The 14,540-nt window shown below is 37.0% G+C and overlaps 1 protein-coding gene and 1 long non-coding RNA gene across 5 annotated transcripts in view; one reads left to right on the top strand and one right to left on the bottom strand.

Annotated features, from left to right (window-relative positions):
• The first annotated feature begins 383 nt into the window (after window positions 1–383).
• The window catches only part of znf516 (zinc finger protein 516), a 42,808-nt gene continuing 28,651 nt past the window's right edge, over window positions 384–14,540 (top strand). Inside the window, exon 1 of one of the 3 annotated variants that reach the window (XM_048202361.1) lies at window positions 384–517. The gene's annotated coding sequence lies outside the window, so the exon portion shown is untranslated. Of the gene's footprint in view, window positions 518–1,516; window positions 2,601–14,540 lie in introns of those variants that run through there. The other 2 variants (XM_048202362.1, XM_048202360.1) reach the window with 2 other exon arrangements.
• Window positions 10,301–14,540, bottom strand: part of LOC125275436 — a 69,422-nt gene continuing 65,182 nt past the window's right edge. For both annotated transcript variants that reach the window (XR_007186451.1, XR_007186450.1), the window contains one exon: window positions 10,301–14,495. This is a non-coding gene — a long non-coding RNA (uncharacterized LOC125275436). The remainder of the gene's footprint in view (window positions 14,496–14,540) is intronic.

Raw genomic sequence — 14,540 nt, 5'->3', positions numbered from 1 at the left:
CAGACAAAATAAATAAAAAAATATCTTCATGTCCTTGACCCATATATAGCCTAGATATATGTATAGCCTATGTGTGTTTTATCTTTTCCCAAATCATTTCAATAATCAAGAAAGTCAGTCATTATCACTTTATGTGCCAGCAGACCGAGACTGTACCATTACCACTACAAGTCTTCTCAACACCAGACTTCTGCATCACATAACTTTATGCTGAATAAACAATAGTCAATGAAAGAGGGAGGTACGGAACCATTGCCTCTCCAGGTGTCGCACCAAACACACGGGGCACTTCGCTGTCGATCCGTCTCGATCTGGATCAACGTCGTTCGATGTCATCACATTGTTTCCTCGATCTACGAACCTAGACGATTTGATTGCTTTGATTTGCGATTTCAACGCTGAAGTCATTTGGAAACTGCGGAGTGCGGATGCCACTCAGTTTGTCATCATCTCGGAGTGTCACCTTGCGTTTGTGCCGTTGCCCCACAACTTCATTACGTCATTTATATGTAACGAGGTAAGTTTCGAATCGAATTCTGAGAAAGATTTCATCATAAACTGTAGCATCGCTTAATCGTTCGTGTTAATGTTAGTTCGCTACTTTGAAGAGAGATTGGACGGAGAGATTTCGCTGGGACTTGCTGTCGTGATGTGAATAGGCATTGTTTCGGCGCTGCTGGTGGAACTGAGATTAAGATTAGAGATCAATCTATTGGCAACTCACTTTAAATGATAGTCGCACATTGGATTATTCATTTATTTATTGTTAATAGCAGTAGCTAGCCTACATAAAGCCTATCGTGTCGCACTCACATAGGTTATAACCTCTGCCATAACCCATTCTGTTTGTCCATGCGCTATTTTTAGGAAGTTTCTCTTCTGAAGAGCTTTAACCATTGAACCATCTGTATTGAAATCGGAAGGAATTTAATAATTCCGATTCGGATCATTCCATAATTCCTCTAACGAATCTACTTTTGAGAAAGACATTTTTTAAGTAAGAAATTCTTATTGTAGGCTTATATGTGTACAGCAGTCTGTTGCTGGTGAGATTGACGAGATTTTTACATAGCATGTAGCCTAGTCTATAACAAATCAGAAATTAATTAAATACATTTCTGGCAAAGTTTAATGAGTTTTCACAGACTTTTTAGAGGTGGCATAGCCTGCAATCTTGTAGCTTAATTGGCTCTAAGGCTACTTAAAATAGCTATAAAACTAATAAAACATTGATCATTTAATTTATTTACATACAATATTATAATCACAACATAATGCAGGCTATTTGTGGTTTTAGTAAAATGAGTCAGATTAAAGTGCTTTTGATTCACTAAAAAGAACCGACTCATAAGAGCCATTTGTTTAGGAATCGTACTGGTCGCTCTGTATATTTTTGATTCACTAACAGACTCGTAAGAGTCATTCATTCGGGAATCGTACTACATCGGTTTTGTTGTATGTTTTTGTTATAACGAACCGGCGCATAATAGAGTCATTATGGCTACAGTAGTTGCGTTGAATGTTTATGATTCATTATAAAGAATCGGTTCATAAGAGAATCATTCTGGAAACGGACTGCTGGCTGCTGTATGTTTCGCTGTAGGCCTACAGTAGCGATGTTTGTGTAAACAACAGTTAACGCATTCAGTGCAGCAGTGTTCAGATTCAGATCGGTATTTGTTAAATGGAACCTGTTCATAAAGAACCGGTTCCCAACTCTACATCTGCGATCATTCAGAAATGTTTTTGAGTTGGCATGTCAAAGTTTCATGTGTCATATATTTTAACTTTAGGCGACTTTGACGACAAATGTATTTACGTGTTTGTTTATAACTTTTAGATCTACAACGCAGATATAACGACCCTTATGCTTTATTCACTCTCTTGTTAATTTAACAACAGTCACTATGCACTTTATATCGCGTATAAATATAAATTCTACTCTAATCGTTATTATTTTAACTATGAACCCAAAACCGAGCCAAGCTCAGGAAAACAGCTGCGCATTTAAATAATAAACCTGTTGATGCAGAGGAAAACATGATACATCACTGAAAACCAATTATTTTAGATGGAAAAAACATAGGCTACCATGTAATGCCCAGCATTAAATTAGGTTACAGCTATCTTCCATCATTCTATTGATTTTTTTTCGACATGATTACTTTAAACATGATCTATTATTAGATGTTTTTTTTTTTTGGTACAATACACAATAGCGAGCATTGGCTTCGTATGGTCTTAAATCTAAACCCAATGTTACTTTCAGAGCTATTACAGTCTAGGGCGGGGCTTTGGTGCTTTACTTTTTTGTTTTGTTCAGTTTTTTTTCCTCCCCTCTCCCTGAAAGCTTGTCGGATGCTTGTCAGTTCGCATTTAGCTTACCATTATCAAGGCTCAAAGCCTTTGGAGGACGACGGACTGCGATTTACAGGGAATTTTTGGATAACGGTCCTGTTGAATTGGGATCTTCACTATACGGGGATAAGGAATAGGCTATGTGAATGAAGCGTTTGAAAAGCAGTAGAGGATGTTCGTGCTTCCTAAAGAACGTGCATGACTGATTTTTCATGAGGACACTTAATAAATAAAAACATATGGTAAGACATTTTACAGTTATAAAACTTAATCAAACTAATTAGCATGCATAGTAATTATAGCATGTTTTGATTATACAGTATATGATTATGCAGCATACTTTGATTAGTAAACACCTATAGCCAGTTTCAACAGCCTCTAAACTTGAGAAAACCCTTAAGTGTTTTTTTAAATTATTTATTGTAACTAGATGTTTAAGTTTGCATGCCCATTTACATATAAGGAAGGCTACTTATTTATTAGTTTGGATACAAACTGTTAAACTGGTTTTGGTGTTGTTTGATAATGATAATGAGCTGAATGAAGGGGAGGAGGGTGATATGTGTGTGCATTATCATGGCTGTCATGGTGCCAAGGAACATCTGCTTGTGTGAAGCTGAAAGTTCATGTAACAGTCAAATAACTTGAGGGAGGTTTTGTGGTAAATCACCCAACAGGCATGTGCTGGGCTCTCTTGTTGTATTATTAGGTGAATTTGCTGGCACAAGGGCTGCTGGGGGGCTGCTGCGGGGATGGCGTCAGCATACTAGTTAATACCCCTTTGCTTTGTGATGAGGGTCTTTTTCTGACCAGCATGACGTTGAACGGGATACTTTTGAGGGTTCTTTTGTGTTCCTTTTTGCTGGTTTACATACAATGGAATGATGTTTTGTCAGGTGACCTAAAATGGTGTTTCATCTAAATTAATCCCAACATTTCACCATGTGCACATGTAGTTTAAACATTAAGGAACAAACTGCCTTTTCTTAAAAAAAAAAAAAAAGTTAGTGAAGATATGTGAAAATAATTAACTCCTCAAAGTAACAACTGCATATTTTATTGTGCTGGCTAATTTATTTGGTTTTCAAGAGGTAGCCTTGGATTAAAAAGATGCAGATGACACTAGAGACACTAGAGTTATTCTTGTGTTCTCTGCCGACAGACAAAAGTCTTACCTTGCAGCAGCGGTGGGAGTTATTTGCATGGGCCTTTGCTAAAGTCACTTCCCTTTTATGTGCAGCTGGTTACTGTGCTCAGCCTCAATGAAGCAAGTTGTTTACATGGCTTCAGTTCACGCACTACACACCTTTTGACAGTGCAAATCAAACAAACTCCAGCATGTTCATTCGGGAGTGAGCGAGTGGGTGTTGTACTGCTTGTTCGAGTTGTGAAGAGACCTAAGCAACCTATGAAATCCCAACCGAGATGTAAGGAAAAGTGATAAGATGTTCAGTGCATTTTTTTTTTTTTGTGTGGATTTCTTTTTCTTCTGAAAAGGTCCTGAGGGCTTGGGTTCAACCATTTAAATGTCGAAAGATTATTGGATTTCAAGATCTTTTTCTCTGAATGAGAATGGAATGAGCAGTTGAAAGAAAAAAAAAAAACTGAAAGAAGTTAAAAACAGTGATGGCCGAATTGTGCTTTTGATTTGAAATGGAGCCCAAGCTGTTTATAAAATGACAATAAAAGACCCAGATATTTGAAATATTTGAACACTGGTCAAATACCTATTGGTCTAGAATGTGCATCTTCCGCATATATCCAGAGGATTAAATAACGTTCCTAATTTGACATTTCCCTTTGTCACCAGACTATTTTCTGTTTGAGGTTTATGGCTTGAACTTGTGGTGACCTTGCAAAGTTGACCCTGTACATCCCCTCGACATTCTACTATGACTTAACAAGCATTTCCAGTCCTCTCGCAACCCCTAATAGCTCAAGATCTGCTAGCTGGAGGAAGGGACCATTAACATTATCAGTGGCTTTGAGTACAGGCAGTATAGGGAGGCTAAAACAAAAGGCACAAGGGTGGCATTGTGAAGGATCAGCAGTAGATTACTGGAATTCTTTTTCCATGGCCTGAATAAGCTTCTAGTTCCCCCATCTGGACACATGAGAAAAGCTTACATTTGCAACTTTAATATTTTAATGCCTTTGTTATACTGAAGCAATATGAGGCTGCTTAGCCATTAGTGTCAGTTGGATTCAGAAACATAATAACGAGCGCCGCAAATGTTAGATCCTTTTGGTGAAGTGTATGCAGTAATGTTTTATGATGCATTCTGTTGATTATTTCAAAGTAGGGAAATAGATTTAATGAGCTGATATTATTGCTACAGTATGCGTAATGTGTATTATAGTATGTCACAAAGCTGTTAAATGTTTCATTGCTACATCATTGCCTCTCATTGCTGATTCAATTAAACATAAACACACACATACACACACCCACGTACAGAAACAGATACATGAGAGAGACGGTTGGAGGATTGGGTCATGCATATGTCATCAACTGAAGTGCAGTTTTACCTGTTGTGGATTAATTTGAATAACTGTCTGTTTGATAAACAGCTGAATGTTGTACATTCAGTCTAATAGAATCATAATCAGGAAAATGGCTTCGAAGACACACGCACACCGAGTTTGAGAGACATTTGCCCTCAGGAGCAATAATTCTGAAAGGAAATATACATAAATTGTGGTCTTAATTCACCTTTGGTTTGAATTACGGCGAGGGAGTTAAATGAAAATGCTCAATCGTTTCCTTAATGGGATCATTTACACAAAAATAACATTTTGTCATTTACCCATCATCATTAAAAACCTGTATAACCTGTAGAACACAGTTGATGTTTGGCAGAATGTCTGAGCTGCTCTTTTACATCATTACTCAATACATTAGAAGTGAATAAGGACTGAGGTTGTCAAGCTCCCAGGTGGACAAAAAAGTACAAGAAAAGCATTATATGAGTTGTGCAATATATTTAAAATCATTTAAACAAACGGTAGCTTTGCATGAGGAAATCACTGAAATTTAAATAGTTTTTCACTAAAAACTATGCACAAGATGGTCACCATTCCCTTTAATATTTTGGAAAAAAAGCAGCTTGGACATTCTGCTATAAATTACTCTTTCTAGTCAAAGTTCTGTCCCTGTCAGAGCTGGGTATTTCTGCATTTAAATTACTTTTATTGGCGCAACACAATGTACTCAATTTGATTCAATTATATTAAATCACATTTTCCACTTGAATAAAAACAGATTATTTAGATGTTACTGTACCAGATGAAGCACATTTTCAGGTTACATTTGTAGTAGTCTCGCATAGCCAGACATTTAGACTGACGGCAGAATGTCTGGACTCCATCGCAGCTTTCATTGACCAAGGACCGCCCAAAAGGACGTCTGGCCGACATGTAAAGCAACCCATCACAGTTTGTTTTGTTCTGCAGCATGATTAGGGGCGTGAAAATGTAAAGTTGACTTCCCTACGATAACAGACCGGTATGCATCTAATAAATTATTCTTCATTTAAGAACATTGTGCAAGGCGAACTTCATATACTTATGAAAATCCAGCATTTAGCTGATACTGATAAGTGGTCAAACACAGCGACATTTTTCTTCCATGAGGTGGTTTGGCGTCACAAAGGCTTTGTTTCCAGGTGGACTGTTACGACCCAAAAACTTTTCGATTTGCCTAGGGGCATTAAGGGAATGCAACATTTACAGTTGATCCCGGACGAGCCCCCATTAAATGTTAAGACGTGACACATGTACCTGGAAATCCTGTAGAATTCAACATAAGTCATATGATGACTTTGAAACTTTCAAAGTGTTTCTCATTTTGTTTGCCTTACGCATCAGCTGTTTAGCCAACGGTCCATGGGCGCTAAGTCTAAGGCTACATTAAAGGGTTAGTTCACCCAAAAATGAAAATTCTGTCATTAATTTCTCACCCTCATGTTATTTCAAACCCGTAAGACTTTCCTTCATCTTTGGAACACAAATCAAGCTCTTTTTGATGAAATCTGAGAGCTTTCTGTCCCTCTGTTGACAGCCACGCAACTGAAACTTTGACACTTCAAAAAGTTCATAAAGACATCGCTAAACTAATCCATATGAATTGAGCTGTTCAGTCCAACTGAAGAGACACGATCGCTTTATATGATGAACAGTTTGAATTTAGGCTTTTATTCACATTTAAACATTCATCAACTCACACATCAGTTGTGGTAAACCAACGGAACCTCAAGCATGTTCGCATGACGTGCAAGAACCAATGAGGTTAATTCTCGTGTGTTACAGAGCACGTTTGAGCTTCCGCAAGAGGTTTGTTCTCACGGGTCAAGCAGGTTTGGTTGAGCTTCTGTTTATGTTCGCTGATCAATGTTTATATGTGAATAAAAGCAAATTCAACCTGTTCATCATATAAAGCGATTGTGTCTCTTCAGAAAATTTGGACAATTCATATGGATTCGTTTTACGATCTCTTTATGAACTTTTAGAAGGGTCAAAGTTTGATCTCTCAGATTTAATTAAAAATACCTTAATTTGCGTTCCGAAAGTCTTACGGGTTTGGAATGACATGAGGGTGAGTACTTAATGACAGATTTTTCATTTTTGGGTGAACTAACCCTTTAAATAACATAGGACCCGTCATGTTCCAAGCAAGTTGTGCTAGCCTTAGTATAGCCTAAGCTATACTTGATAATTATTATAGCATTAGTGAACTTGACTACATCTTAACTGACAACACAGCTGAGATGACTAATGAGTTTGCAAATAAAAGAACTTAATGTGTCGCCAAATACTTGTTAATGCGCACCCTGCAGACAGATGAACAGACACACGCTCTCATTGAGTGGTGTGTCTTCACTGCTCCCCCGGGCCATCTGATGGGGAGCTGGCACCACGGCCGAGCAGCTCCAACACGCGTGGTCAACATGTGGGCGGTAATCCCGCTATTAGGGTAATCTGCTCAACCCACCAATCAATAGAGAGCACGCCCATCCTCCATCAGAGCCCTGTAACAGGCAAAATTAGGACTGAAGAAAAATGATTTAATCACTGGGATTAAGTGCAGCTGAGGGGGAGGAGAGACTCCGCATGAAGAATTTAATTTGCTAAGTTAAGACGTCCAGGTTAAGAGTGAACAGATGTCTTCCTAAATTGGTTGATATTTATTTGATTATATACCTATTTGTGGTTTTGTTTGTTTTTGATTAGGCACTAAATGGTCAGTGTTTTGTAGTAAATACAGCGTTAGATACATACAGTTGCTCCAAAAAAAAATATGTATGTCAATGTCATTGCATTACATAACAAAATATCAAACCAATTGCCATTTATTTCAAAGAAAACACATTTCAAGCAAACATTTCACAAAATAATTATTTAGATATGTTCTAGTTGTCTTGGCGGATCACGTCCATTGTTAATGTGATGATCTACAGCTGTGGTTACTCTGCTACACATGTGTGAAGTGAATTTCTAATTGGAAAAATCCAAAGATCGGAAAAGTTCATTCTAAAAAATATCTAGCATCATTTATTTGTCACAGGTTTGATATTTTGATATATAACGCAATACATGTGTTCAATTTTTCATGTAGTATAATCAATATGTAATGTCATTTTGGTGTATTAAATAAATAATTCTTAAAAATACATTATTTTGTCTATTTATTTATTACAAAAAGTAATTCCACTTCATATTAAAGTAATACTGTTTTGTAATTGTGTTTTGATCTACTGTATGGCAGTAAATACCGCCTCAACCAGTATAGTAAGGTAAACCTACTGCTGTACTTGTTTTTCCGGAGTGTGAAGGCAGAAATACATGTCTTAATCTGCCCATGTTTTGTTTTATATGTACACAAAGGGATGCTATCTCTCTTGACTAAACCAGAATTTATTCAAGTGATGGCAGATACCGTGTCTTTTAATTCAGTAGTGCTGACTAATCAGCATCACCCAGTATAGTGGAAAAACAGGCTGGTGGTGTCATGACTGTTCATTACTTGTAGTAAATACAAATGTGTTTTAATGATAAAAAACTGTTTTGGAATGATTGTATCCAGGATTTGTGTGTGTATCAGCTGTGTTGGGCGTGCATAATGCCCAGTGTCTAGTGGAGGGCTTGGCACATGAGTGAGCTGGCATCAGTGGGCAGAGAGAGAGACAGAGAGAGCTAAGCAGGGCACAGCTTTGGCACAAGAGAGCACAACAAGTGATGGCAGTGTGTATCTTCCTGTTCAACGTTCCAACAGGAACAGGTTGGTACTGTATACTGCACACATCCCTGTTTTTGACCATGACCTCACTGCCATCGTGTCCAGCATGTAGTTAGTAGAGTTGTTCTGTACCATTGCCATGGTCTTTTGCCTTTTTAAGGGGATAGTTTACCCAAAAATCTTATTTATGCACACATCTCATGTTGTTCCACCATATAATGAAAGTGAATGGCCACTGCAGCTGTAAAGCTCCAACAAAAACAAACAAAAAAGAACTTAAAAGATGCTTATAAACTCTGTATATTCCAAGGCTTCTAAGCCACACAATAGCTTTGTGTCAGAAACAAACAGAAATTTAATTTGTTGTTTGAAAATTATTGTCTGTATAGTTTTATGGTGCTTTTTTCATTGTTTTAAGACTTTGACAGCTCTGGTTTCCCATTCACTTTCATCATATGGAAAAGACCATCCTAGTTATTCAGGAGAGAGAAAGTCCTGGGTTTGGAACAACATGATGTTGAGTAAATTTGGAGTCAGTAAGATTTATTTATTTATTTTTCGAAAGAAAGAAATTCTTTTATTGAGCAAGGATGCATTAAATGGATCCAAATTGACAGTAAACATTTACATTACTACAAAATATTTTAAAAAAATGTTGTTCTTTTAAACTTATTATTCCTCAAAAATTCTGTTTTCAACATTGATAACAATAAGAAATATTTCCTGAGCACCAAATCAGCATATTCAAACGATTTATAAAGGATCATGTGACACTGAAGACAGGAGTATGCTGACAATTCAGCTTTTCCATCACAGGAAAAACTACATTTTAAAATATATTTAAATAGGAAACTTGTAATAATATTTCACAATATTGCTGTTTTTACTCGATTTTTGCTCCAATAAATACAGCCTTGGTGAGCATAAGAAACTTCTTTCAGAAACACTGAAAAATCATCAACTCCAAAGTTTTGTGCAATTGGTGTAATTCTCAATTTTGCGTAAACTGTCCCCTTTAAAGGGTTAGTTCACCCCCCAAAAAATTGTCATTAATTACTCATCCTCATGTTGTTTCACACCCATAAGACCTTCATTCATCTTTATCATTTTTATTCAAATTAACATGGCTTAGTGAGGCCTCCATTGACGCAAGATAATTAACACTTTCAGATGCCCAGAAAGCTACTAAAGACATATTTAAAACAGTTCATGTGACTGTGACTGAAGCAGCGAGAATACTTTTATGCGCCAAAAGAACAAAATATAGACAATATTTAGTAATGGGCAATTGTAAAACACTGCCAAAGTCGCGCCCTCCAGTGGAGAACCATTGAAATTTCAAAACATTTATGATGTAACGAAGCCTCAATTACAGAAATCACATGACTGATAGATGTTCCCAACCACTGATTCGAAACAAAAGATTCGTAAAGCTTCGAAGCTTCACGAAGCAGTGTTTTGAAATCGCCCATCATTAGATATTGTTGAATAAAGTCGTTATTTTGGCTTTTTGGTGCACAAAAAGTATTCTCGCCGCTTCATAACATTAAGGTTGAACCACTGAAGTCACATGAACTGTTTTAAATATGTCTTTAGTAGCTTTCTGGGCATCTGAAAGTGTTAATTATCTTGCGTCAATGGAGGCCTCACTGAGCCATCGGATTTTATCAAAAATATCTTAATTTGTGTTCCGAAGATGAACGAAGGTCTTACGGGTGTGGAACAACATGAGGGTGAGTAATTACTGACAGAATTTTCATTTTTGGGTGAACTAACCCTTTAATTGTGTCTTTACCTCATTGCAGCATAAACAACCATATCATATCAAACTAAGACCAGACCTTTCCAGACCATAGCAATGCTGAAAGATGGTACTGCAGCAAAGACCGATCATATGATACCATGAAAGGCCAAATTAGATAGCAAACCAAACCTGGATAAACCAGATCATGTAATACATTTAGAACATAATACTCTCCAAACCACATAACATCAAGCCATAACAATGCCACACTAGACCAAACCTGACTATACTATGCTAAGAACCCTTTATGGTACTTTATTCAGTAGTGCATAATCACACAATGTCTAACAAATCTTCCATTTGAGATTATAGAAACAAGTCATTGTTGCCATTGGCTGGAAACCACACAAACAGTTGTGGCAACTCCACCCTTAGACAGAACTGAAACAGCTCTTTTTCTCTTGAGCTTGTAATGCAAACCACCCAATCTGACTGATAAAGTCACAAGGAATTTTAGTTTCACATTGGTACTTTCTGGTATGGGATCTCTTTGTGAACTGTCTAGGACGGATTCTGCTATCTAGACTTGCCTTGTTAGTTTTGTTTTAGTAGTTTACTCTCATGTGCCACTGTTAGTGATGGCTGTAACCACCATAACCAACTTCAATGTTTAGATTAGTGATACAGTTTTTGTGTTAATGACTTTTAAACAATAGTTCACCCAAGAATGAAAACTGTCGTAATTTAATTACTCTTGTGTTGAACTAAACTTGTATGGATTTTTATTCCTTTGTGGAACAAAAAACAACATCAGACCCCATTGACTTTCATTGTCTGCAGAAAAACAGTTGACACATTCTTCAAATGATCTGTTTTCAGCAGAAGAAACAAATTCATAGTTACAATCTTTGTTTTGAAGGAAACCATTAACAATCTGAATAGTTCTTCACATGATTTGTGGAAAGTTGTTTTAAAACTTTGGGAAGGACAAACATTCAGCTGGTCCGAGTTTTGCCTTTAACAACCAGATGCTTTTATTTATTTTACTTAAACTGATTACTTAAAAAATACATTTTACAAAACCAAAAGCAAATGTCTTAGCAGATCATAATACACTATAGTGCTATACAAAATGTTATACTATATCAAACAAAATATCTAACACTATAGCTGTTGCTATTTAAAGCACAGCTGTTACTCAGTCTTATCAGAGGTTTGTTTGAGTGTCTGAGTTATTTGTATACGAGTATCACATTCTTTGTCCACTGATCTGATTTCAAGGATTCCATGTTTTGTTAAAGCAGCAGTGTGTTTGCTCTTGTCTTTATGCAATGCACTCCTCTGTATTTTAGAAACTTGCTAATAGTGTCTCATCTCTCTGGAGATGTCCCTGTTGTGCCTTTTTCCTGTGGACTGATTGCATGTGGATTTCAACTAATTGGATCCTGTGGATGTCAAGGCCTTGCTGCTGTAAATTATTCAGAGTCTAGTTTGTCTGTAAAACAACATGTCGAAAAGCACTGCACGTTATATCTTCATTTGTGTACTTTGTGTTTAATGCAGCTAAATATTTGATGCTGCTTTGATTGATCGTTGCTTTAAAAATGGATTTATGATATTATTTTGAAAGGATAGTGATTGTGTAAATGGGAAGGGAGAGTATTGGTCATATGGGTGGCCAAAGTTTTTTGGTTTTAAAGTGGAAAAACGATCTGAAATATTCATCCTAGGTTCAGTGGAAAAACAGGCTTGTGGTGACATTTCTGCAAAATGATGTTATGTGGCTTCTTGAAAATCTCACAACTCTTTCGAACTTAATTAACCATTGTGTGACACTAAAATGTGTTCAGTTTTATCCAAAACATATGAATATTAATCTGACAACATTTTATTACTTTGGAAATTGTGGATATCGTGGTGAGTGGAAGTAAAAGTTTAATTGCATTTGAAAACTTTCCACCAACACTAAATCCTACAATAAAACTAACCGATAGTGTTAACAAAAAGAAAACGTGAGATAAAAACGCATATTCTGAGGCAGTAATTCCATTTTAGCTTGCTTCTACAAGTATTTGAGCTCTTTTATCAGGACTTATGTCTTTCACTCTTACCCAAATGCTCCACATTGCACGTGCAGTGCTGTACCAGGTGAGGTACTGAGCAAGTTTACTATGTCAGTAAAGCCATACATATAGACCCTTTTACAGCCCACGTGATCAAATAGTCGCGCGCGCATTTTGGCAATGGAAGTGGTGTTGTTCCCCAGTGGTTCTAACGTGTTAGATGTGATTTATATGATTTATATGCTCATAATTTCTCTCGGGTGTACACGCTCGGTTTCTCAACTAAATACGTATATGTGGCCACTGTATATTTGGCCATCTGCTAACATCTTCTATCCACTCCGCTATAGTACACGGATCTGGTAGCCGGATACCATTTGATAAAGTCAACTTTTTAAAATAACTTTCTCTGTCTGTGTTGCTTAATCCGCTCGCGTAGCTTGACACCATAGTTTCGTTGCCAAAATGTGCGCGCATACGTTGCTACGTCATCATTGTGTACAAACATTAAAAGGGTCTATAGAGCTGGTTATGTGATGCAAATGTCAAAATGTATTAATTATGGAAAATATAGGTCTTCATTAATCATTAATTTGCCTCAGTAAATACAATTTGTGTGAACAGAAAGAAAAGTTATCAGTGTTTTACTATCACTAGTTTTCATTTCACCTGGAAAATGCAATGAATTATATGTAAAGGTACATTTTTGGAGTTTTTGCAAAAATGTGGTTAGAGGCATGTTTTTCCAATGAGCCTAGGTTGGGAATATTTGCAAATTTCAGCTTCCCCAACAGCTGTTCCTCTGAGAAAGAGCTCAGAGATTATTAATAGCTCAAGCTCAAGGGAATTCGCTTATTGAGAAAAATAAAGCTAGCATTCAGTGCCAAACCTCTAATATCCAATACAGTGCATCCCTTCTGTTCAAATTTCTCAAGTTGTTGAAGTCTGTTTCTGAGTTTCTTGTGCATTTTTCTAGTGCAAGTGCATACTTTTACTTCCAGGATCTTCAGTAAACTCTTGTTTAAAAAAAGTCTCGCTATTGCAGTGTTATATCTGAAATCAATATATCAATATAGTTGCCTAGGCAGCCCTTTTGTTTGTAGGAAGATACATAAATTTACAGAAAATTCTCATGTCAGTGTAAGACAAAAGTTTGGTTTACGAACAGCATTTATTTTGTATAGTATTCTACGTAATAAATTCATGACATTAAAGTTTATACTTTTAGTTAATGCATTAACTAACAGTAGTAGCCTAGCAGTAGCATTAACTGATGTTTGCATATGCAACCTTATTGTAAAATTGTCACCAAACTTTTTACATCCTCATTTTGACAATTCTAAGGAATTGACAGAAGTATTCTACATGTATTTTCCTGACAAGGCTTCTAAGTCTTAACACTCGTCACATGATACAGTGTAAATATATAATTCATCTCGGCAGTCGGTGCCGCTGGTCCCCCGAGGGCAAAACTCTTTTACATCTGTTTTTTTTTTGTATCGTGACAAGTGATAGTAGCACTGTTGTGTCACACTTCACCAAGCCTGTTTAAAGAGGTTCATCAGCTGAATGAAGTCTGTGGTTTGGAGAAGGACGCTGGAAGCTTTAGTTCACTTCCTTGGGGTAACTGGGATTAAAGGGTGTAATCCACCTCATTTTGGCACCAGACGTCCAGCTGGACTGACCTCAAATCCCAGAGAGCCCGACATGACATATCCCTCAGCGAGGGGAATGCTCGACACCACCATTTTGATCAGGCTTGAGCCAAAACAGCCCTTTGTACAATAGCACGAGAGGCTATTGTTGTCGTTGAGCTGTAGTAAAGTAAATGGATGAATCTCACTAAAATTGTAAGAAAAGTCCAGAGGATTCACTCCAAAATAAATAAATAAATAGTTTTAATTATTAATTTTTGGTATGAGAATAGATTGTGTTGTTGTATTGTAAGCAATAGTGACAAACTGAAGCTTTTTTTCTGGAGGGCGCGAGTTGGGCGTCCTCTCTGCCGATCCATCAAAATTCCAGCTATTGTTTTGCTCCAGTGGTTGCTCCATAAACAGGAAGTGAGACCTCTCATCAGAGTAAAGGCTTCCTGCTGAAATGACAACACACACTCACACACATGTACTTATTCCCCTGG

The sequence above is a fragment of the Megalobrama amblycephala genome, linkage group LG9 (genome assembly GCF_018812025.1).
Source record: "Megalobrama amblycephala isolate DHTTF-2021 linkage group LG9, ASM1881202v1, whole genome shotgun sequence".
NCBI lineage: Eukaryota > Metazoa > Chordata > Actinopteri > Cypriniformes > Xenocyprididae > Megalobrama > Megalobrama amblycephala.
The sequence above is the reverse complement of the archived record's forward strand: the minus strand, read 5'-3'. Positions and strand labels throughout refer to the sequence as shown.